Consider the following 24,934-nt stretch of genomic DNA (forward strand, 5'->3'; position numbering starts at 1 on the left):
ATGACTGCAACACGCATATTAATACTAAAGACTTTAGATATATTTTTACATCATTTCCCTTATTTTCCAGCTGTTACTTGATCAAACTACATTTTATAAGTTATTTTACATCCAATTTGGGAGGTGAACAAGTTTAAATGTTTTGGAGAAAAAGTGTTATCTAATATTAAATGTAACTATTTTACATTGAAGATTTTGAAATATATAGTCATCCAAAGTAACAAAGGCTAATGAACTTGTTTGTTTAAAAAGAACCATAAATGTAGGAGGAAAAAAAAATCTTATGTCCTTCCTTTGCTTCCTATATACCATTCTATTTTCTATATTTTCATATTTCTAATTTCTAATTTATGTCACTTTTACCTACAACATAAGTTTTAGAACATTTTTAAAATACCATATGTTCCTCAATTGCTATTTGATGAATCCTTTATTCACTTGATGTTTTAAGTTTATTTTGTGTAGTATCCTACATGAGAGGTTTGTATACAAGAAATCATTTTAATTTGCATTTTAATGTGTTATTTTGAAACAAAAATGGCAGCTGATAATTTTTTTAATTAGGTATATCATCTTTAATTTTGACAAATTTAAATAAAAATTAATACATGTATACAGGCTTCAAGGATATATGGCTTTATGAAGTAAAGCTCACCATTTTAGAACCATTGGTTTATGTATTTTCACTGGAACCATTTGTAGTTGGGATATATATTGATATGCATCATGACCCCTTAGGAAAGAATTCAGATTCTTTGATTTCTAGGAAGAATTGTAGTTCTGTCTCTCATGATTAACCTGCCTGGAAAAAGATTTAGCAGAGATTTTGAATAAAATCTCCCTTACATGGAAATCCCTTCATTTTTTCCACCTTGGAATCTACAAACCTAGTAATATCTGTACTCATCTTATCATCGTTGCTCACATTATGTACCAAGGGTTCCTCCTCCATTCAATACAACCACTTTCTATCAAGATCACCTCTTTAAATCCCCTTGGTTAGTCCCTCTTTCTCTACATCATTGGTTTCAACTAAATTATTTCAAAACGTGGGGAGGGGGGAGGAGGGTGTTCCATTCTTATATAAATAATCCATCTACCACAATTTCACTCTATTTCTCAGATTTCTTTAAAATCTTGGAGCTATTTCCAATTTACACTGATTCAACTTCCTTTACTACCAACCATTCTAAGATGGTGGTTTTATTTATTTTTGTCAGCTCTGTTATACATTGAAATCTTTTCTTTTTTTTGGGGGAGGGGGTATATTTTTTTTAAAAATGTCTAAGTTCCTATAAAAGAATGTTGTGCACATTATCTAAGTTATCATCTATGTAACTCATATACACTTGGCACTTACCATCCTACAACTTCACTTGACTTTAAGAGCACCTCAGTATTCTTATTTTTCCACTTCTATAGTAACTCAATTGGTGTATCTCCTCTTTCTACCTCTAGACAGTGTTGCCCTTGGGCTCTCGTCTATTCTCCCCTGGTAAATGTCTATTACTATCTATAGATATATATCAGTATCCTCAACATCAAGTTGAATTCTACTTTCAAGTAGCCAACTGTCTATTCTACTTCTCCACGTGGCTATTAACAGGCTTATCAAACTCAGTGTGTTCAAAATGTCAATAGAGTTAATACTTGCTCACCTCAAAAAAATAAAATAAAATAAAAACTCTCTCCAAACCTCTAAGATCCAGTCCAAACTACCATTATCTCTTGTTGGCTGAACTTCAACAAATATTAACTGGACTTCCTATGTGAACTTCTGTCTCCCCACCCCAGTCCATTGTCCACAGAGCATCTCTACTTAAATCTTTGCAAAATATTCCATTTTGCTTAAATTAAACTTTAAACTCTTTATTTGGATGCACAAAACCCTACATGATCTAGACCAGGGGTGTCCAAACTTTTTTCAACGTTTTTCACCAAGGGCCATATGCGGTAAAATACACAAACAGCCGGGCCACTCACTCGAGGTGAAGTACGCATTGCCTCACCTGGTTTATTTAAGTAAACTAAATATATTTTTGGAATTTGCTGCGGGCCAATTAACAATGTATCATGGGCTGCAGTTGGCAGCAGTTTGGACACCCCTGATCTAGACTCTTTTACTTAGTTGATTTTGCATTCTATTAATACCACTCTTACCCTCACCAATTGTTTCTTCAATCACACAGAGCTTCTGATTGTTTCTGGAACACATCACTTTGTTTAAAACAGGACCCTATATTTGTGTATTTCTCTTCCTGGAAAACTATTACTGCATCTCTTCACATGAATGGATCGGTCTTAATATTTAGGTGTCAGTACAATTGTCATATTATTAAAAGGCCTTTTTTCTTTTTAAATCTGTAAAATATTCTTTTGTAAAAATATACTTTCTCCCCTTTATTCTCCATTCCTTTATCCTGTTTTACTTTCTTATACCTTACCTCTACCTGAAATTATATTATTTATTTCTTGGTCTGACAGTTCATTGTTGCTTTCTTCTACTATAAAGTGAGTTCTACGTGTTTAGTGTCTTTGATGTTCTTGTCCATTACTGTATCTCCAGCACTTAGAACAATGGCTGGCATACAAAGGTGCTCAGTGAATATCTGTTGAATAAACAAATAATGGCATATTTCTGCCTAAAGTCTATACTGGCCCATGTTAATTCACTCTCAAGTACCAGAGACTTAGTCCCAAATCTAGAATAAAGTCACTCTATCTGCTCATAGATAGCCTAAGCCTTCCTTTTCCTTGCTTACAAAATTAGATTCAAAATTCTTGCTTTGGGCATTCTACTCCCTCCATGCCAACCCTTGTTTGTGTGTTCCTAGATAAAACAGCCCTCCCATACACACTCAGCACCAATAATCTCTGCCCCCCACCTCTAGTCACTGCCAAGAACCCAGTCACAGGAAGGCAGTACAGACGTAGTAGGGAGGACTGACTCTGAAGATAGGTTACTCAGTTCATCCCCACACTTCACCCTCACCACTGCATGATTTTGGGCAAGTTGTTCAACTTTTCTAAGTGTTAGCTTCTGAAACTGTAAAATGCAGATGATAAAATTGCCTATCTCTGAGGGTTGTCATGAGAACTAGATGACATAATGCACGCAAAGCACTAAGGAGAGCTATTTAATCATGTCTCAATTTTATTTTCTGAAAAACAGTAATATGTCCACATAAATAAACCCAAACACTTTCAAGTCTTTTCCCTAAGTAAAATTCTGTAAATGCCAAATATTTACTAAGAATTTTAAAGTGAGTATTTGTTTGTTGTCTGATAATGCTTTCTGAACCTAGACCACTAACAACAACAACAACAAAAGAATTGGTTAATGAGGTTGGGATTTCTCGCAATGTCTATCTTCTTACTTCATTATGATCCTGATGAAATGCTTGCCAATGTAAAATCATGACAAAGCTATTTCATGGGTGTGAACCATGAGAAAACTACTTCAACATCAAAAAATTTTGGCTTGGTTAATTTCACAGGTCATTTTTTGTTGGTTTCAAAATTCAATGATATTTTCACTAAATATTGTGGCCTCCTGAGCAATTATGTCTTTTTGTAAGGCCATAAAACTATTGATATTTTTACTGAAAAGAGATCTGTATTACTAATTTAAAATTTCCTTTGGTTTTGAGGTTCTCTAGAGCACGGTATTTGTTTTTAATTTCCTTTTTAGTTCCATATTATATGTTACCTAGTAGGCATCAATAAGAGATTCTAAAAGAAAATTGTTTTTATTATAGACAAATAACAGAGCACTTTCCATACACTCTTAAGTTGAAAATGATCATTTTGCTTTAATGTGAAGAAAAGAATTTTTAAGCTATAATAAAATATCAGGTTATTTTTTTATGTGAATTCCATTTAGTACTAACAGGGTACTGATTAAATGTATATAGTGTTAGCAAACGAACAACTTTCCACTCTTTGGGGAGAAGGGAGAGAAAACAGATTTCATATTTATGTTATGGCAAACTCCATTTTTGCAATATTAATACCCATTTTGTGCCAATACTCTTAAATTTTCAGTCAGACTTTTCATATAAAGCAAAGTGTCAACTGTATGCTAGTTAGTCATTTGCATTTTTTTTTTTTTGTCATTTGCATTTTTAAATATGAGTGCCTTATAGAGTTAAGTATTTTCAAGGAAAATTATAACACGATTTTTCCAGAGGCTAACTAAAGACAGAATATTTGAACAGGAAAATTCAATATTATACTGAACTCTAACATGTCCCCCATAAAGTTAAAAATCTTAATTATTTACTTAAAGTTTTAATTAATTATTTTTTTTAATTCTAGTCATAAATTAAAATAAACTGCATTTATAAAATAAGTTTTCATTTTAGAGCTGATATTTATTTGAAGACCACATTGACTCAGGGCTTCTGTTACATTTTTTAGTCTGAGTATATGTGTAGGAAAACTCACTACTTCCTAACTCAGTGTTTCTCACACAAAGAATTAGATACAATAAGAAATGTACTGCAATGCCATACCCTTGTCAGTTCAAGATAGATGTTTAACATTGCTCCAATATGGTGTTTTTTTGAGGTTTAACTTCCATTTAATTCCACTTTTTAGAACAGCAATGGTGCAACTTAATATTACAACACAAAAAAATCCCAGCCACATGGTAAAAGCTGATCCAAAAACAAATGAGTAATATCAAAACCAGGCCAAAAATCATATCCAAAGAACTGAAAAAAAAAATCTAATTTCAATGGAAACTTCTTCACTGGTTGGGTTCATAAACACAAAATTAAGGGTGGAGAAAGTCATTATTTTATTAACTATGCTAAGTACTGAAATTTAGGGACCAAGGTGAGCTTTCTATTTTTCCATAGGAAAGGCAAAGAATTTATAAATTATAAAAGTACATTTTGCTATTTAGTGGTCTCTAAAACTAAGTTCTATTGAAAGTACAATTATGCTAACAGTCAAATAACTTCCTGTTTATTTAAATCTTTTTCATCAGCTGTTGCTGATGAACCTAAGGAATACCCTCTTTCACTTTTGTCATCATCTATTCCCTGCAGTCATATGAAGTTGGGATTGAGGTTAACCACTGTAGGTTAAAAATATTGATGACTTTTTTTCCCCCATAAGGAACGTGCTTAAACCAGTTCTTTACATAGCCAATGTTCTTAAGCTGTAAGTTAATTTCAGATAAGGGATATTTTTTTCTTTCCTGGTACAACTATATTCTGATAAAAATAGACTTCCAATAAACACTGATTGACTTATACGTACTTTAGGAAGCAGGAAGTATGTCCCACATGCACCCATGTTGCTATATCACACTTTTTCACAGACAAGATATTTTCTGTCTTAAAAGCATCAACATCATCTTTCTAGCTCAGACATCTGTATAGTTCTGGCTAAGTATTTTAATTTCTCAATTTTATTTTTCTTATCCGTGAAATGTAAATATAGATTCTTAACATTCTATGAGTTTGTCACAGTATATTAGAAATATTGATGAAATATGAGTATTAAATAATATAATAGATATAAAACCTATTAGTACCATGACTAGCTAACAATGACATATTTGCAAAGTATAAAAACACCATGCAAATGCAGATTTACCTTGATGCAAACAGATACTAGGCTAAGATTGAGTCTTTCAAGAATACTTCTGGAATTCTATTAGAAAACACATATACACAAATGCTTACCGAGACATTTCTGGATTCTTTAAAGAAAAGCTGCAATCACTTTTACATTTAATGAAAATTGTTATTCTAAAGTAACAATTTTCTTTTAATTCTGCTTTCCAGTCATATTGTGAGCAAATTCTACAATCTCTTTTCTCTGATCATGTCACAGAAATAGTAGGAAATCTATTTAAATATAAGATGAATGCATGTATTCTCTCAGAAACAAAAAGAGAAGTTACTTTAAAAAATATTTGGAGAACTTAAAGAAGATGAGATTCAAACTAAGAGTAAAATGACATTTTAGGACACTTGTGAGAACCAGTGGATGAGGACACCAAATAAAGTAGGAACAATCATAAGGATATCTGTACCTAGAGGTGGTAGAATCTGGGGAATAAGAGGGAAGCCACTGACAAAAACCACAATGAAAACTCCAAAACAGTCAAAGCTGAGAGATGATTAAGAAGGCCAGATGCAAACCTATCATCTCATTATTTTCTCATCTTACTGAAAAATTAAAGAACTCAAACTCTTTAATTTCCTTCCCTCTCACCTAGGTGGACATTACAAGAAGAAGCAACAGGCAATTGTTAAGAAATTGTGAATGAAGAAAACCAATCAAAGACCCCAAACTGTCTAAAAATCATGGGGTCCATAAGATCAAATAACAAACCAAAATACTAAACGTAATAAAATAGTAGTACTAAAGCAATCAGAAAAAGACTTTTAAAAAAAGTGTAATTAATGTTGCATCAACAAACAAAAACAAGTTGCCATTAAAAAAAGAGTTAATTAGAGATATTGGAGATAAATATAACTATTGGGAAAAACTTGACAAATGGGTTGAATAAAATAATGGTTATAGAGGAAGCAAGATTTGGTGGTCTGGAAATGCTATGGACAGTATATATCAAAAGTTGATATTGGCTTAATAGGAATGTCAGTAGAAGGGAATAGTGAAAAACGAAGTTGAGAATGATAATTATGGAACTAACACTTGGAAGTGACCAAAAAAGATAAAGACCATCCTCAAGATACTATCAAAGATGGTGAACAGACTACAGAGAATATTTTTAGACAGAAATGGGAGATAACAAAAACTGTACCTGAAAATGATGGGACAGAAAGTAGTTAAACAAGAGTCATGGAGGATTATGGGGCATTTGAATGGAAACTTAAATAATGTGCCAATAATGAGAACAAGCCAGCAATATATGGAAGGATGCTCTCGGTGAAAGGATCCTGAGTGTGAGATGAGCTGGGCACATTCAAGGATCATTAAGATAAGCATTGTGTTTTCTATGGAATCAGCACAGAAAAGAAAAGAAGGAAGGAGAAGAATTCATAGAGAGACAAGAACCAGATCATATGGTAAAATGTAGGCCATAAAATGTTGTCTTTATTGCACACTCAATGTAAAGTCATCCGAGGGTTTTAAATAGGAAGTCATGTAAACTGATGTAGACATTAAAAGATCACTCTAGAGTCTTTATGGAGACTAGAAAACAGCATGGAACAAAAGAAGCATGTTGAAAATTTGTTTTCACATCAGTTGTTTGGAAAGTCAGTTTGTCTTGTGGTTGTCTACTTTGAACAAAAATTATTATGTAAATTTTATATGAATCCCAGTATTATAGAATGTATTATTTCTAATCAGCATATAAGCTGTTATTTATTTGATGCTACTTACAATGTATGATTTGATTTTTCCCTTCCAACTATCTGAGATGGCTTTATACTAATGTCTTAATGCACATTTAACTACTTCTGTTGATGCTGAATAGCAAGACCTTGAAAAATGGTTTCCAAGGTTTGAAGATAGAAGGATTAGACAGTTAAAGAATGGGAAAGCAGATGACTCTCAAATATATCTGAAGTACATTCATTGGTCAACTATTACAATAACAAAACCAGCATTACCACTTGTCATGTGTTATATCTAATCTAAATACAATGAGAATTTATTCTGAATTCTGAGGGACTAAGCTATTTTTTAAACTTTGCATCCTCCAATGACAGAAGTGTCTCGAATTAAGAGACATCAAATAGCTGTTTATTGAGTGATTAGAAGTGCTAAGCACTAGCTAAGAACTTTATATATGTTATCTCATCAAATCCTCATGACTATTGGACTTGGGCATTGTTACTTCCATTTTACACATGAGGAAATTCTGTCTCAGAAAGACTGCATCATTTCTTATGGCGAAATGTCTAATGTCAAACCTGAGATTCAAACACAGGGACCTCTGACCCGATAGTGGTCTTAGCCACTGCTTTATATTGCATCACATAAAGAAAAAGTAACAGACCTGGTTCCAATTACAGTCTAGTCATTAAGGTAAATGAAATATTTGTGAAAATCCCTCACAGTACCTGACAGCAGAGTTGAATCTGAGTGTGTGTGTGTGTGTGTGTGTGTGTGTGTGTGTGTGTGTGTAAAATCTCCCCTCTGTCTAAAACTAAACTCATTTTCAGGGGGGAAAAAAAATCTAAAACACACAAAAAAGTATGTCTTTTAATCAGAGATACTTAGTGTAAATTTACCTTTTTTTCAATAACCATAATTACGCCACATGAAGGAGGTACATAAGACCATTTGCCAAGATGCTAAATGCATAGTTCTACTTTCTGTGCTCTTTTTTGATATTCAAGACACATTTTGTACTATCAAGTATAACTCTAGTATTGATTGTCTTCCTCTAGTTTTGCTGCCACTATTTTTACAACTTCATGCTTCTAATCTGCAGTGGGCTGAACAAGCAAATTATTAAACTTACACAATTTTTTTTTCATTGATGTAAAAATATATACAGAAAAGCAAGAATCTAAGAAGGTCTTGTTAGGGCTAAAGTTTGTGAATTTTTGTGTATGACCTTGTGATATTTAGTTTAGCTCCAAAGAATTCTTTTGATTTAAGCTATGGTTCTTGAGTTTGCTATAAGATAATGGGGGGTGGAGGGGATGGGTCTCCAAATGAGGGATAGTTGTTAAAATTTAAGACATAAAACCTTCCCTCAATAATCAGTTCTAACACACTCTATGGGTATTAGTCCTTATTCTCTCTTTAGAATATGACAGCTTGGTTATTCTGTATAGCAGATAACAAAATTCAAATCCTAAAAGATAGGTGGTATCAAAAGTTAATGATATCCTTCCATTTAGCAACTCTGGGTGATCCCACCCCATCTTGCTTCTGTTCTTGCTCTTATAGCTCACATTATCTCATATCATTTTGTTTTGTTTTGTTTTGTTTTCTCTATACTCTAGGATCCACTAAATATCTAGTGACAATGATTACTTACCACAGAGTTTTATATGCAAAAGCTGTTTGATAGAAGACAATGGACCGATAAAGGTAAATAAAGGAACACAAAGGACAGCCCTCAGTCTAAATTTATTTCCTTATTCCTAGAGCCTCAGTCAGTGTCTGGGATATCATAGGGACTTAATATACTCTTCTTGAAGTGAAGACTTAATACATGACTCTAACTGATACCTTTATGTGAGTGCATCCTCTTAAGACTTTGTGGTTTTTAGTTAAATTTTAATATTTTGGGTATTACTACCTCATAAAATTTCAAAGATGGTACATTAATCACGTTCAGTATCTTTTTATTCCCCTGACTAAATTTTTTAAAGACGAAAGAATAAAAAGCTATAAATCCACAATGAGATCATAGGAAGGGCCATCAGATAATAAGATTTCAACTAATTTATGGTTGAATGGAAAGCATATAGGGGAGGAGTGGCATCATTGGGGAAAAGGTGCATTATTTTTAAATGATATTGGCAAGATCAGCTCATTATAAGAAAAAAAAATAGATTTGGGTCCCTTCCTTATACCACATCCAAAAATAAACTTCAGATGGAATAAATATTTACATGTGAAAGAGAAAATCACATAGCTAATAGGAGAAAATATAGAAGAATATCTTTGTCGTCTCAGGGTAGAAGAAGGTTCTTTTTGATTTAATCTAGTCCAAAAACTCTTCTCATTTTACAATTTATATAATGTTTATTTCTCCTAAATCAGGATAAAAGCCAGAAGCAAGGGTTGGCTCCAGTTCTTTCCAGGGAATCATCCTTCATTTATTTATCAGTCCCAAGTGACACATAAGTTATCTTGAATCTTTCTGATTCTTGGAGATCTGGTTAAACCTGTCCTGAAACACAATTCCAGTCTGTGATTTTCCAGAACTCTCCTTATGGTTTCTGGAATCTGCTGAGACTTAGGTGCTCAGGTTTTCCTCTGCCAGCCTGTGTGGGCTTTTGTCCTGTGTCAGTACAGAAGATACCCAGCCCCATGACTGATTTACATACACACCCACAAACACACAGCACATATAAACACTCACACCTATGCACAACAAACATTTCTGTGTTTGGCAACTCCACTCAATATTTTAGGAATAATGGGTGGATTTACTTTAAATTCCATACAGTTTTCTGCCATCTGAGTAGCTCTATCCCCTTCTTCTCTCTTTCTCCTAGATTGACAGCTATATTATTTTTACATATCACTGAGAACATTTTTATCAACTTCCAGATCCCTGGGGATCTCACTTTCCACTCTTAATCACTTGTCAAAAGGTTGTGTGTTTTTCTTTTTTTCTCTGAATAAATACATTTGCTTTTTAAAAAGAAATTCTGATGGTAACTACTAATAAGAATTTCCCATCTCATCAGAAATATGTATTAGCATAACTAACATTAAATACCATGTGCAAAAAACATATTTAGTCACTCTGGATTAAATAGTTCAAGACAGATAGCAGACCGGAATTAATCTAGAAACTGGAAACTGGTTAGAGGTAGCAGACCTTAATTAAGGCATTGGAACTATGTGACCAACCTATACGGACTGACTTCAGTGAAGCTTGAAGGTTCATTTCCTCACCATCCATAGGAAAACACTCTAAGACAAACCAAACAAACAAACAAAAAATGTGCTGGCCTGAATGATTAAAAAGAAAAAGAAAAAAAAAAGACTGTGTAGACCTTTAATAAAAATCTGTTGCCATACTGGCCCTTGTCATAAGGTAGGCTACCTAAATCAAGATAGAGGTATGCATTTGGAAGGTTGAGGTGACATGAGATGTTTTCAGTAGAATGCTGCAAATGTAGGATGCTGTGATTCATGTCCCCTATAGTCACCCAAACCATCTGCCATTGAAGGCAGAGACACCAAAAGATCATAGCAGAGAGAAAAACAAATAAGTACTCATTGTGAAAAGCTAATTCCCAGGTAGACACAATACCTCATTTTAAGGAATTCTAAGTGAACATATTTATGGTGAAATGCTAAATTTAATCAGCTGATGAGTAAGTACCAACTCTTTCAAATTGATTTAATCTTAGAAATTAACTTTTATTTTTTTTTTAAATAAATGAGAATATCAGTAAAAATAGACCAATTAAATAATCCCAAATAAAAAGAAGAAAGACATTTTCAGTACAAGTTGTAGAAGTGATTCCTTTGAATTGTGAGATTTCAGTGAGTTCAAATTTAATATAGAATCCTGTCTCCCTATAGTCTCCAGAGCTTCCTTTGAAAGATATTAGGACCATTTCCTAAAACCCACCATAATTATCTATTTTCATGTCAATTTGAATCCCTACAAACCAACACAATGGTTGGAAAACATCATTAAAAAAATTATATTCTAAGAATTGTTATTGCCATCATCTATATAATGACAACTTTATGATAAGATCCGGTATTATATTATATTATATTATATTATATTATATTATATTATATTATATTATATTATACCCAGTCATATATTATAGTAAAATGAGACTTCGTCTTATATTAATTTTTGCTCCAAAAGACGCATTAGAGCTGATGGTCCGGCTAGGTCTTATTTTTGGAGAAACATGGTATATGTTTTCCACTTAAAATTCTGGGCTATGAAGGAAAATAATGTGCTGAGCTCTTCATTCAATTGGCTAGTTTCAAAGTTACTTGAACTGGCAAACTCCCAAAAGTTACATTGTTTTTTCCCTACTTCCCATTTCTGAGTAAATGAAGTCTTCTATTTGTCTTTATGACAGACATGTAAAGCTTTAGAAAATGGCTCAACATTATTCAGACATGACATGGTGCAGGTCCATCTGGAAACAAATATATAATTTTAATAAGTTCTACTAATAAAAAAGAATGTTATTAAACATGCAGTTATTAATTACCTAGAGCCCTCACCCATTTTATATTATTATATGACGAGAGCACCTAATTTCCTATAATAATTCTATAGATTTAGTAAAAAATAAATTAACCAATTTTACTTTTTCTATTATGAGAGGTTATTTCTAAATTTGTACCATGACAGGTGACAGGTGACATCCACAAAAGGAAGCAAACACAATGAATAAACAACTATAAACCAATGAGAATATCTCTGGGAAACCTCTGTGCTACAACGAAAAGGTAGTAAAACCTGTGGAAGGATGCAAGAATGGTTCAACATATAGAAATCAATAAATGTGGTATACCATATTAACAGAATAAAGGGTAAAATCATTGCAAAAGATATAGAAAAAAACATTTGACAAAACTTAACATCTTTTCATGATAAAAGCTATCAACAAGTTAGGCATACAAAGAATGTCCATCAGTATAGGTAATAAAGGCCATATATGGCAAGCCAACAGGTAATATCACACTCAATGGTGAAAAGCTGAAAGATGTTCCTGTAAAATCAAGACTATGTCAAGGATGCCTACTCAAGCCACCCTATTTAACATAGTACTGTAAGTCATACCCGGAGTAGTTAGGCAAGAAAGAAATAAAAGGCATCCAAACCAGAAAGGAAGAAGTAAAATTATCTCTGTTTGCAAATGGCATGATCCTATGTGTAGAAAACCCTAAAGACTCCATCAAAAACCTGTTAGAACAAATAAACAACTTCAGTCATGTTGCTAAATACAAAATCAACATACAAAACTCAGTTGCATTTTTATATACTACCAAAGACTTTTGAAAGAGAAATTGTTTTTAAAATCTCATTTACAATAACATTGAAAATAATATAATACTCAGGAATAAATTTAACCAAGGAAGTAAAAGGCCTGTATACATATCTGATAAAGGATTAAGATCCAAAATACATAAGGAACTCATGCAATTCAATATCAAAACTGCAAATAATCCAATTAAAAATAGGCAAAGAACCTGAATAGACATTTTTTCCAAAGAAGACATACAATGGACAATAGATACCTGAAAAGATGATCAACCTCACTAATCATCAGGGAAATGCAAATTAAAACTGTAATAAGATATCACCTTACACACAGTAGGATGACTAATATAAGAAAAAGATAAGAGATAAAAATTGTTGGTAAGGTTGTGGAGAACAGGAATTCTTGTACACTATTAGTGGGAATGTAAATTGGTACATTTACAACAGTATGGAGGTTTCTCAAAATTTTTAAATGGAGCTATATGATCCAACAATGTCACTTCTGTGTATATATTCAAAGTAAATGATATCTGTACTCCCATGTTCATTGAAGCATTATTCACAATAGCCAAAATATGGAAATACCCTAAGTGTCTGTTAGCAGATGAATGAAGCAAATGTTTTATATCTATAATGGAATACAGTTATGAAAAAAAAGGACATTCTGCCACTCAGGACAAAATGGATGAAACTGGAAGGCATTGTGTTAATTGAAATAAGTCAGACAGAGACAGACCAATACTGTATAGTATCACTTTTATGTGGAATCGTAAAACAAATAATTACTTGTAAATACATGTAGAGAGTAGAATGGTGATTGCCAGGGACTGTGAATGGGAAATAAGGAAATGTAGTTCAAAGGATACAGACTTTTATTTATAAGATGAATAACTTCTGAGGGTATAAATGTAGAGTATGGTGACTATAGTGAATAATATAGTATTGTGCACTTGAAATTTGCTTTAGTAAATGTTAAGTGTTCTCACCACACACACCCTAAAAAAAGTTAATTATATGAAGTAACAGATGTGTTAATGAACTTGATCAGGGTAATCATTTTACAATGTATATGTGTATCAAATCATCATGTTGCGTACTTTAAATATGTATAATTTCATTGTTAGTTTTTCCACAATAATGCTGAAAAACAATAAATGTGTATAGCAAAACTATGGAATTGCTAAATTTCAGTTTCCTTATTTATATTTATTGAAAGCTATGCTTTATTTGTAGAAAAATAAAATTAATATAAAATTACTTTTGAATCATTTTTATTTCTTTTAAGTTAATGTAGATAGTTCACCTTAAAAATATGTAGGTAGTGTTACTATGACTGGGAAGGCCAAAGCTCTATTGTAGCAACTCTCTCTAATGAAACTCTAACAACTGACTTTAGTGCATGACCGAGAAGTATAGGAAAAAAATCAATTGAGATAGTTAAAATTCATTTCTATAGTGTTTCAAAAGTTTAAGAAAAATAAAAAAAAATGAATCTATTGAATTTATATTAAATCTAATAAAAAGGCATTTAATTCATTTGGACTTTTTAAATTTCTAATTCATTTTTGAATCATCTTTAAGATTGACAGGTCCTGTCACTCCTGATTAAAGAAGTCAAGATCCCTTTTTTCAATTAAAGCTTTATTTTAAGAATATCAATATTTGAATGATAAAAAGAAAAGTCAGTCAAAAGTTTCAGACATTCATTTGAATTGCTCAACAAGGAACGAACCCATAGTACAGTTTTCTATATTTGAAAGACATTTTGTATTAAACCGAAGAAATGTTTATTACAAAATATAAAACATGACATTGTATCTCCCTGGTGAAAGTAATTCTGGACTCAGGTATAAACACAGACTCTGAGAGGCGAGAAAGAGAAATGCATTTTAACTAAGTTAAAGGAGCTTAAAAATGTAATGGGTTTTGAAGACATCATTAGTTTCACAGCAGAAGTGAGAGCTTTCCATTCAATAAGATGGTTTTATTTTATTGTTGTTTAAGAAAAGTACCAGTGGTATGTTAAATAATATAAACGGGCAGTAAAACATTCAAAGGAGCAAGAAGCCTACAATCAGGAGGTTTGTTTTAATGAACACTTCAAACTTAGCTTATTCATAAAGATGTTTTCTTTTGTAGACTCACCTTAAGAAGCTACTTGAAGGTGTGGGAGTAGAAGCTAGGCTGGGGGTAGGATGGGCAGGGACCAGGAAGTGACCGAGGAAGAATGCAAACCACATGAAATCTCTGACATGTTTTAAAATAAAAAGTAAAAGTACTCAGTTTGTGTTATATTTATACTTTAGTCTCTGGCCATGTTCTAATAAATAAATAAAACCTGTTACAAGGAAGCATGTTTTCTAATTCCCGTCTCACTGGTTAAAGGATGATTCTGTTTTCCCGGCCATTAGCCTGTTGTTAAGATTCTGGTGCATAAATAAGCTGAGAAATAACACAAGCCAGAAAAGCAGCATGTTTTGCTTCGTTCCACTTGTTAGTTTAGGTTTACAAAAGTTACACTTATAGGAAAACTAGAAATATATACCTAAGTATATATGTGTATATGTATGTATATCTACAGATGATACCGGAATGGAATTGATAAGGTTTTTAAAGTGACTGTTTAGCAGGAGAAAAATTAGAAATTCTGAGAACAAAGAAAATAAAAAAAGTCGTCCTGACAGTCGCTACTCCCAACCAACACTCGATGTGCTTTATTTGATGGGTTACAATTCTATTTGTTTTTTTCTGTGAAGCTCTTGGGGAGTGACAGCTCTTTTTTCATGGGCAGGGAGATCTCTGAAAGTGAAGAAGGTAGTAGGTTCACTGAGAAACCAAATGAAAAATCCTGGAGCCCCCAGTTCAGTTCTCCTCTGAGAGGTTGGAAGAGTTTGGCTCTGATCTAATACCTTTTGGCATTGCTCTGTCTATGCAGATACTCAGACCTGAAACCCAGCCAATCATAGCAGTCCCTGCCCACACAAGTAATCATAGGCATTTCAGAGTTTAGCCTTACATTTTGGCTGTGCGTTTATAATGAAAATATGCTATCCAGTGTTTGTAGAATGAGGAAAGCTAACTGGCCAGGTGGATTTTTCCAAGCTGTCAATTATCTCTATAACCTAGGAGTGTTGCCCCTTTTCCTTTTTCTTTCTTTTTTTTTTTATTTTTAGTAGTGACACTTCACTTGTTCATAGTTCAGTGTGTTCCCTCTTTTTCATCATCTGACATTCCTATAATAAGAGTTGAAACTTATAACTTTTATAGAAGTTTTGTTATTGCCAATCAAATTAAATTCTCAAATTAAGTACAATGTTCCCTTTAAGAATCTCATTAATGTTACTCTCTTAGAACCAGCTCAGATTGCAAAACATCTACTTTCCGCCATAATTGCCCCAAATCAGAATCAATGACAGGCTTATCATAAACCTTCCAGTGGTTTACTGCTTTCCTCATGCATCATTCTTGCATCAATTATTTAGTGCATATTTACTGAAACTGTAGAAGGAAAGGGACAGGTGATGATGCAAGAGATAAATTTCTGTAGATATAATGGATGAGTCTTTTGTTTTGTTTTGTTTTGTTTTCCTAATTGTGGCCATATGAACAAAGTCACCATTCTCCAGGCATGTATAATGTTCTCCCTAATCCAGCATCTTCAAGATCCATTCCCAGGCAGGTTTTCCCAGCTCCTGTTAGTACATGTTAACCAGATCTGCCGCTATACTTTGATTAAGCCCTCTCTTCCCCTAGAAGGAACACTATTTTCCTGGCCAGGCCATACTGGGATTGACCTATATGATTGATCTAGAAGCAACTAGGAGTAGATAGATGGTGGTGAGGACAACATCATTTTGAGAGGCATCTATCTCGGGTGAATCCTTTGCATATTTGTAGACAATGTGGGGAGGGGCGGGCTATCAAGATGAAGAGAAGGGATTTAGCCCTGCTGGCTCAGTAGTGTGCAAGATTCTCAGCTGTGTGCGCCCAAATGTCCCTATCCAGGCTCAGTATTGCAGTCCTCTCCTATCAGGGCCCCAAATTCAATACAGCAGAATTTGCCAGGATTATGAATTTCACCCCTTTTCGATGCTTTCATAATATTAAATCTGCAGCCTGGTTTTCAACACATCTGCCCTTCAGGTGAATCGCTTTAAATGTGGCAAAAAAATAGCTTCTGGCTTTCATACTGTGACCTTATTTCATAGCCTTCTATTATCTTTGTTTAGAACCTTTAGGGCAACTAGCAGCAACTAACCAATTTAATAATCGTTATCATTATCATTAACCTCATTTATTTCCTGTGAAAAACTATTACAAAATCAATTATTATCTCTCCCCTTGTACTCCAATCCACCACACGTGGTGAAAAGTGGTGTGCTGATAACCTCAATTGGCCTCTTTGGATTTTGGAAGCAGTGCATAGCATACTTGGGGACACTGATCTACCCATGTATGAAGGGCCTCCGAAGGCTGTTTAGTTTTGAATGTGGCTCATAGCAAGAGGTTTCTTCAGCAGTTTCAGGCAGCAGTACAAGTAACCTACCAGATTCCATGGTGCAGGAAGTGATTTTGATACATACGTAGATCATGTCCAATCTCTGGCAAGCTACAGAAGAAATTAGAGCATAGACCTAGGTATTGGAACAAGGCCATACTATCCTTTTTTTTTTTTTTTTTTTTTAATTTATTGGCGTGACAATTGTTAGTAAAATAACATAGATTTCAGGTGTACAATTCTGTATTACATCATCTATAAATCCCACTGTGTGTTCACCACCCAGAGTCAGTTCTCCTTCCATCATCATATATTTGACCCCCCCTTACCCTCATCTCCCACCCCCTTCCCCCCTTACCCTCTGGTAACCACTAAACTGTTGTCTGTGTCTATGAGTTTTTGTTCATCTTTAGCAAAGAATTAATCACTATTTGAAAAGCAACTCGTTATATGCTTTTGGGTTCCTGCTAGAGACAAAGCAACAGAACATATATCAGGTGACAATGTGATAAGAGATGTCCATCAAGAGCTGGACATTGTCAGATCCACCAAATCATATATTAGGTTCATCACGGTAACATTTATCCTCGGATGGAAATAGCACATTAGTTATTAAGTCCAACCAATTCTAGAGGGTATGAATAAGTTATGTACGTACTGGTAGGTAACCAAGACATCCTCCTACCTATGTTTCTTTCCCTGAATCTTATCCTTTAGCTCACATCTATGACCTTGGAGAAGTTTCCTTACAACCAGATGACAGAGAAGATAGAAAATCTGGTCCTGGCTCATGGATGGGTCAATTTAATATGTTGATGGGAGCCCAGATGGACTGCTGCCACACCACAACTTCATGTAGCATGGCCCTGAAAGATGTTGATGAGAGGGAAAACTATCAGCTGGCAGAGCTTTGAGAAATTTTTGTGGCCATGAACTTGGTGTTGAAAGAGAAATGCTGTCACAGGACAGTACAATTTAGAATGGAGAATAGAAAGAGGAAAATTATGAGGTTGGGATCAACTGGAGTGTGGGGAATACAGTTCATTTCACTTAATCTTTCTTTCGCAAGCCTTTTTTAAAAAGAAATTGTGACGGGCCACTCATATGTGATGTTTGTATTCGTTTTCTATTGATATATAAAAAATGACCACTCACTTAGTGGCTTAAAAAACTACCTCACAATTCTGTATGTCAGAAGTCCTGGAAGGCTGCCAAAATTAAGGTGTTAGCCAACTTGGACTTCTACCTGAAGGCTCTGGGGAAGAATATCTTCTGAGCTTATTTAGGTGTTTGGAGCAGAATCTAGTTCTTTGCAGTTGTAGGACTGACATCCAGCTTTCTTGATGGCTATAGGCTGGGAGTGGCTTTCAGCTCCTAGAGATTTGTCATGGGCTAAGTTGTATCCCTTTCAATTTCATATGTTAAGTCTAACACATAGTGTCTCTGTGACTGTATTTGAAGATAGGGTCTTTAAAGAAGTAATTAAGGTAAAATGAGGTCATATGGGTGGGTCCTAATCAAAGATGATTTGTGTCCTCATAAGAGAGAAATTTGACACAGATATGTACACAGATTATGTAAAGAAACAGGGAGAAGGTGGCTACAAGCTAAGGAGAGAGGCCTCAGAAGAAACCAAGCCTGCTCACACCTTGATCTCACACTAATAGCCTCCAGAATTGTGACAAGATAAATGTCTGTTGTTTAAGAGACCCAGTCTGTGATCCTTTGTTATGGCAGCCTTAGCAAAACAGTACAAAACTGCCCACTGGTCCTTACACGTGTCTGCTTCCATCTGTGATCCACCAACAGTGCATTAAAACCTTCTTGTGTTTTGAATCTCTCCGACTTTCCCCTATGATACCAGCCAGAGAAAACTCTCTGCTTTCCACATCACTCAAGAGACAATTCCACTCAAATTTCTGCCGTTACCTACCAAAGATCTCCCTTCCTCCTCTTTCTAATAATATGCCCCACAGTTCCTTCCGAGCCCTTACAAGAAGGGCTCATAAAACCCATACTTTTACTTACAGTCAGTTGAAGATAATTTGGGCATTCTCTATCATTTTTTCTAAATTTACTTTAAATTTATTTCAGACTCCACCCACTTGATTCCAAAGCCACCCTCACATTTTTATGTATTTGTTATGGTAGCACTTACGTCCAGGAACCAAAATTGTGTATACTAGTCAAAATTCAACCAGAGTTATAGAACCTATAGAGGATGTGTGTGTGTGTGTGTGTGTGTGTGTGTGTGTGTGTATGTATGTGTGTGTATGTGTGTGTAATAGATGATGGATGGATGGATGGATGGATGGATGGATGGATGGATGGAGAAATAGACAGATAGATAGCAGATCATGAATAAACATGGTTGTGGGGACAGGCTAATAATGTCTAACATCCATAGAGCGGCTAGTTAGGAAGAGGCCACCTTAAAGCCATGGCACAAGCTGAAAGTATCATCCACAAGAAGGGATGATCACAAGCAGGATGGAACTCCGTGGAAACAGGTCTAAGGTGTTCCTTCCAAGAGGTACTTCCCTTTCTCAGAGAAATGTCAGCCCCCTTTTAAAATTTTACAGCTGACTCTCTCAGTCCCATTAAGATTTCCAGTTTCGTTAATTAAATTCTGTTTCATTAAAGACACCCTATTAAGAGCTTGGATTAAGTCTACAAATTACCTTCCAAACAGCACCTGGATTAGTGTTTGATTGAATAACTGAGAGCTGTAGCCTACATACTTCAGCAGACACATCCCAAAAGCCATCACAATGCTTATACTCTCTGTATAAGTCCTTAGTACTCATTCTTCCCACATGGGCAGAAAGTGTCCTACTATAAGCACCTGTGGCTCTAAGACCAAGAGTCTTTTCTCATTCTGTGATCTGGGAAGTATGGAAAGTTGGAGAATTATCACCCCCCAGGAAGTGCCCTAAACCATTGACAGAGGGAACTTTGAGGATAAATACTGCAGCTTCCTGACCCTTCAGAAGCAGAAACACTTCTCCCAGCAGGACTGAGGTCCAGTTACCCTGAGCTGTAGTGTGCTCATCATCTCTGTCCCCTTTGACTCCCCTTCCCACTTTCCTACCAGTGCTTCCTGAAATTACCTTGCACATAAACCACTGACACTCAAATTGTGGCTTCAACTTTTGCTTCTGGGGTAACTCTTACTGAGACACTTCCTAGTGTTCTTCTGTCACCAATCCCTAACTAAATTAGTTTGCATTGTTGTTTGCAAATAATGCAAGTCAATTCTAGTGAACTTGATAGGTAGGGGCTATTTGCAACAAAGCTGTCAGATGGCTCAAGAAATGAAGGAAAGCCTGGAGAACTAGGTTCAGAAAATGATTGAAACAAAGAGAGGTATGTGGTTGAGAACATAGTAATCATGATTCTCCCTTAAAAACTATCTGGTTAGGGAGCCCCAATCTCTGGAAACTCACTGTAGCCCCTTGGGTTCTCTGTTGCTACTTTCTCAAAGGGTTTGTCTACTTTTGTATCTTTGTACCTTTTCTCATTATGGACATCTGATCGGCAGACAGGGTCAAATGGCCACACTTTGGCAGCTAGAGATCAAGAACAGCTCATACCTCCTTCCCAGCAGAGAAAGTTTGATATAGCAGGTAGCTAAGGAAAGGCTAGTGGCCTCTATGTTCACAATAGCCATTTGCAGGAGAGACCTTGCCATCTGGTGCATCTCATTTTAGTGTATGCAGTGTAAGTACTGGATTCTTAGAAAATGAGTTCCAAGATCCACCCATCCTACCTGTATCTTCAGAACATTCTCACATGAGCTCTGGGTAAAACAAGATTTTGCACATACACATATACACAAAAACAGCAGGGACTGCTTGAGGTAAAGGTTATTTTACAGAATTTAGTGACAAATCTAGTCACCAATTTCTTATTCTTTCCTTTCTATGTGAAATAATCTTGAAGAAAAGTAAGTGTCAGGTATAATTGCTTCAGGAATTGTATGGGTTCTATACCAAAATGAACTTGTTCATAGGATATTTTAGACCTCCCAACATGAACTAACAGTATTTGAGCTTCATGTGCCAAACTAAAACTTAAAAAGTAAAACCGGCATTTGTGAAGGGTGGAAGCAGAGCAGCAGTGAGAGCTGTTCAGGTCATGGTTAGGTTAAATCAAGGGTGAGGCTGAAGGAAGAGTGAGAGTGTAAGAGGATCTTTTATAAACAGATTCTTATGCCTGAAACTACCCAAAACAAGCTGTTGATGGGAACAGTGACTTATGGTACCTTTTAAGTATATTATTTAAAAAGAAAAAGAGAGTGAGAGAAAGAAAGAAAAAGAAAAAAAGGGGTGGAGGAATAAAGGACAGAGAGAGAGAAAAAAAGAGAAAGCAGAAGGAAATAAAAATAATAACATGGCCTGCATTTCAAGCACACAGAAATTCTGGATAAGCATGTTTTATTTTGAGTATGTTTATATACTTTGTTCACCAAAAGCTCACATGTTTTCCAAGTAGTCAGTATAATTCCCAGCTTTCTTATAAAGACCCATACTTCTCTTCAATTTTCCCACACCCTCCAAATAGAATGCATTAGACCAAAGTTCTCACGAGTTATTAAATCTCCCAGAGCATTTAAATTAATCACTTTTTCAATAATTTGAAAGGGTTTTAAAAGCCTCTTGCTCTGAATTTACAATACCGAAAACAATAAAAAAGGCACTTTAGTACTGAAAATGTGCATCATGCTAAGTGATAGGGACATAAAATCAAATAATGTTTTCACAAAACTTGCACAGTTTAGAACAACACATACGTAGACGATTATAACAGTGCAATAGGTGTCGTTTCAGAGCCATGACTGGCCATGGTTACGATGGGAGAATCACGTAGCTCAAGGAACACAATGAGTTCATAGAGAACCACGAGTAAGTAACTGAGCCCTAGGATGTACCGTGGGAAGTTGTAAAACATATGGCTGAAGAAATAATCAGAGACAAGACCAGGGAGGGCCTCATGTGCAAAGTGAAGTAATGTGTACGCTAATCGTCAGTGGGGGAACGTGAAAAACCTTAACTATAGGAACCATGTCGTCGAGTTTGCGTTTTAGAAGGAACTGTGAATACACTTGAGGGAGCAGGTTGGGGGCAGAGAATACAGGCTATTGCAGCAGTTCAAAGGAGAATAAACAATACCTGAACCAGGAAAGTGTTAATAGGAATGAAGCAGAGGTATACATTTCGAAACCTTTAGGAGTTAAAAAAAATAGTCAGGTGTTGGCTTTGTGCAAGTGCTGGTGAGAATGCTCAGGTTAAGACAATCCCTATTTCTCCAGCTTGGTAAATTTGCTGAGGTGATGTCCCAATGATGTTCCAATAGAATTGAAGGGATTGATTTTGCCAGAGAAAAATAAACATTCATCTTTGAGCATGTAGTGTTTGATATGCCCACGTATTTGCAGGTAGTTGGAAAACTGAAAGAGATTAGGGGCTAAAGATAGAGGCTGGGAGTCATCACTGTGGTTGGCAGAATAATGCTCCCTCCCCCATGTCTCCAGAACCTGTAAATATATTACTGTATATGGCAAAAGAGACTTTGCAGATATGATTAATTTATCGATCTTGAGATGGGGAGATTATCCAGGAGGCAAAATGTAATCACTAGCGTCCTTACAGGAAACGGTAGAAACAGAAGAGACAGGAAAGGAGCTGTTAAGGAACCAGAGATCATAGAAAGACAGGTTTGAAGATTCTACACTGCTGGCCTTGAAGATGGAGGAAGAGGCCACCAGCAGGTAGGCCCTAGAGGAGGGGAGGGAACAAAGGCTTTCCTAGAGCCCCCAGCAGGAACACACCCCTGCCAGCACTTTGATTTTAGTTCTGACCTCCAGAACTGGGAGGTAATAAATTTGTGTTATTTGAAGCCACTAAGTTTGTGGCAATTTCTTACATCAGCAATAGGAAATAAATACAAACACCATATAAGAGTTACATGGTATGTATGTACCACATGTATGGTTTGAGGGAAAGGGAGGGTAAGTACTGAGAATGAAATAGTTATAAAATAGAACATTGGAGAAAAACAGCTTTTAAGAAGAAAGGCACAGGAAGAAAAGTGAATATGCTGTTACACACACACACACATGCACACACTTCAAATTAAGACCCAATATGGAAGGAAAGGACAGAAAGAAATAAGATGAACATAGTAGATTTAGTTACTTTTAATGTGACATACTCTCACATTCATTTGACGGAGAAAAAAATTAGTTATTTATTTTTTCATATGGAAGTTACTTGATGTCACACTCCTTTTTTCTTTTAAAAATTGAATGAAAACAAAACCAAACTAAATGCCCACAAAACAAACTTCACAAATATTACTGGGTGCAGCTTGCTGGACACAGTTTCTAGGGATCATAGACTACTGCTATGTACTTCCTCAATTGGAAAAGTACAAGGGTAGGTTACTCTGCAGAAACATGAATGACTTCTCTCTAGGGCACTCTGTTCCTGCCCGAGTCTATATTTAAATAAATACTCTCTGTTAAGTAAAGGTCAGAAATCTGTGGCTGTGGCTGCAATATTAGGAAATTGTTGGCCCTACCGAGTGAATGTGTGAAAAAATATTATGCAAAAGGAAACTCAAGGCACCAAACATTTCTCAACACGTTTTTTTCCCCATTCCTCTGGTTGAATCCAAATATTTTACCGTCTTCTGCCAGCCTAGGATTCAAACAAGTGGTGTGGGCATCTGAAGAGCAAAATCTCCAGAGGCTAAGAAAAACATGAGCTAATCTTGTAGGTTTCCTAGTCATTTGCAAATTTGTGTTTTAAAGTAAGAAACAGACAGGAAGGTGAAAGACCGGGCGGGCTGGTGGTGTCAGCAATAGCCTCAAAGTGAAGACCTACGATCTTTTTTCTTAAGATTGACATGTTCTCATTGATGCATTTTTTTTTTTTTTCTGGCACAAGGAAGAAAATTAATTAAACTCCTTTTTTTCCAATAGGATTAGGCAATTAAAATTTAATAACAATGGCTTGTTATAGGGCTGAGGAGTTATTGGATGGGAGCTATTTCATTGTAGAGTGGTAGGCCAAGCCCTTCCAAGTCTGGTCCCTGCCGGCCCCTCATACTCCTCTCCTGATATTCCTTCATTCCAGCCATACCGTGTGATTCATATCACAGTACTCCATGTGTCAGAGCTTCACACATTTTCTGTCCTGATTCAAGAGTACCTGCCTCAATGACGTATCCACGATTTTCTCAAGTACCAATAATCCTTCCTTTCATGGATCTAGGCTGGCACTGTACAATATGGTGGTGACTAGCTGTGTGCCAATACAGAGCACTTGAACTATGGCTGGTCCAAACAAGGGTAGATGTATAAATATAAAATAAATGCCAGGTTTCGAAGACGTAATGGAGAAAAAGAATGTAAAATATCTCATGAATCCTTTATTTATATTGGTTACAAATAGTCATAAAAATATTGTGCACGTAGTAGGTTAAATAAAACATATCAATAAAATACATTGTACATGTTCATTCTTATCTTTCTAATGTGAGTAATAGAAAATGTAAAGTGACATATGTGGCTCACATGCATGGCTCGCCTTATATATCTGTTGAATAATAGTATCTAGAACTTGTCCATCTTGATCACTGAACTTAAATTCTATGCAATGCTTTTTCTTAAATTTAGTTATATATTTTTTTATTCTTTAAATGTATTTTAATTATAATTAATATACAGTATTTTATTAGTTTCAGGTGTACAACACAGTGATCCAACGTTTATATACTTTGCAATG

This window comes from Rhinolophus sinicus, chromosome 17 (assembly GCF_057876585.1).
Source record: "Rhinolophus sinicus isolate RSI-liver-muscle chromosome 17, RSI-T2T, whole genome shotgun sequence".
Lineage (NCBI taxonomy): Eukaryota > Metazoa > Chordata > Mammalia > Chiroptera > Rhinolophidae > Rhinolophus > Rhinolophus sinicus.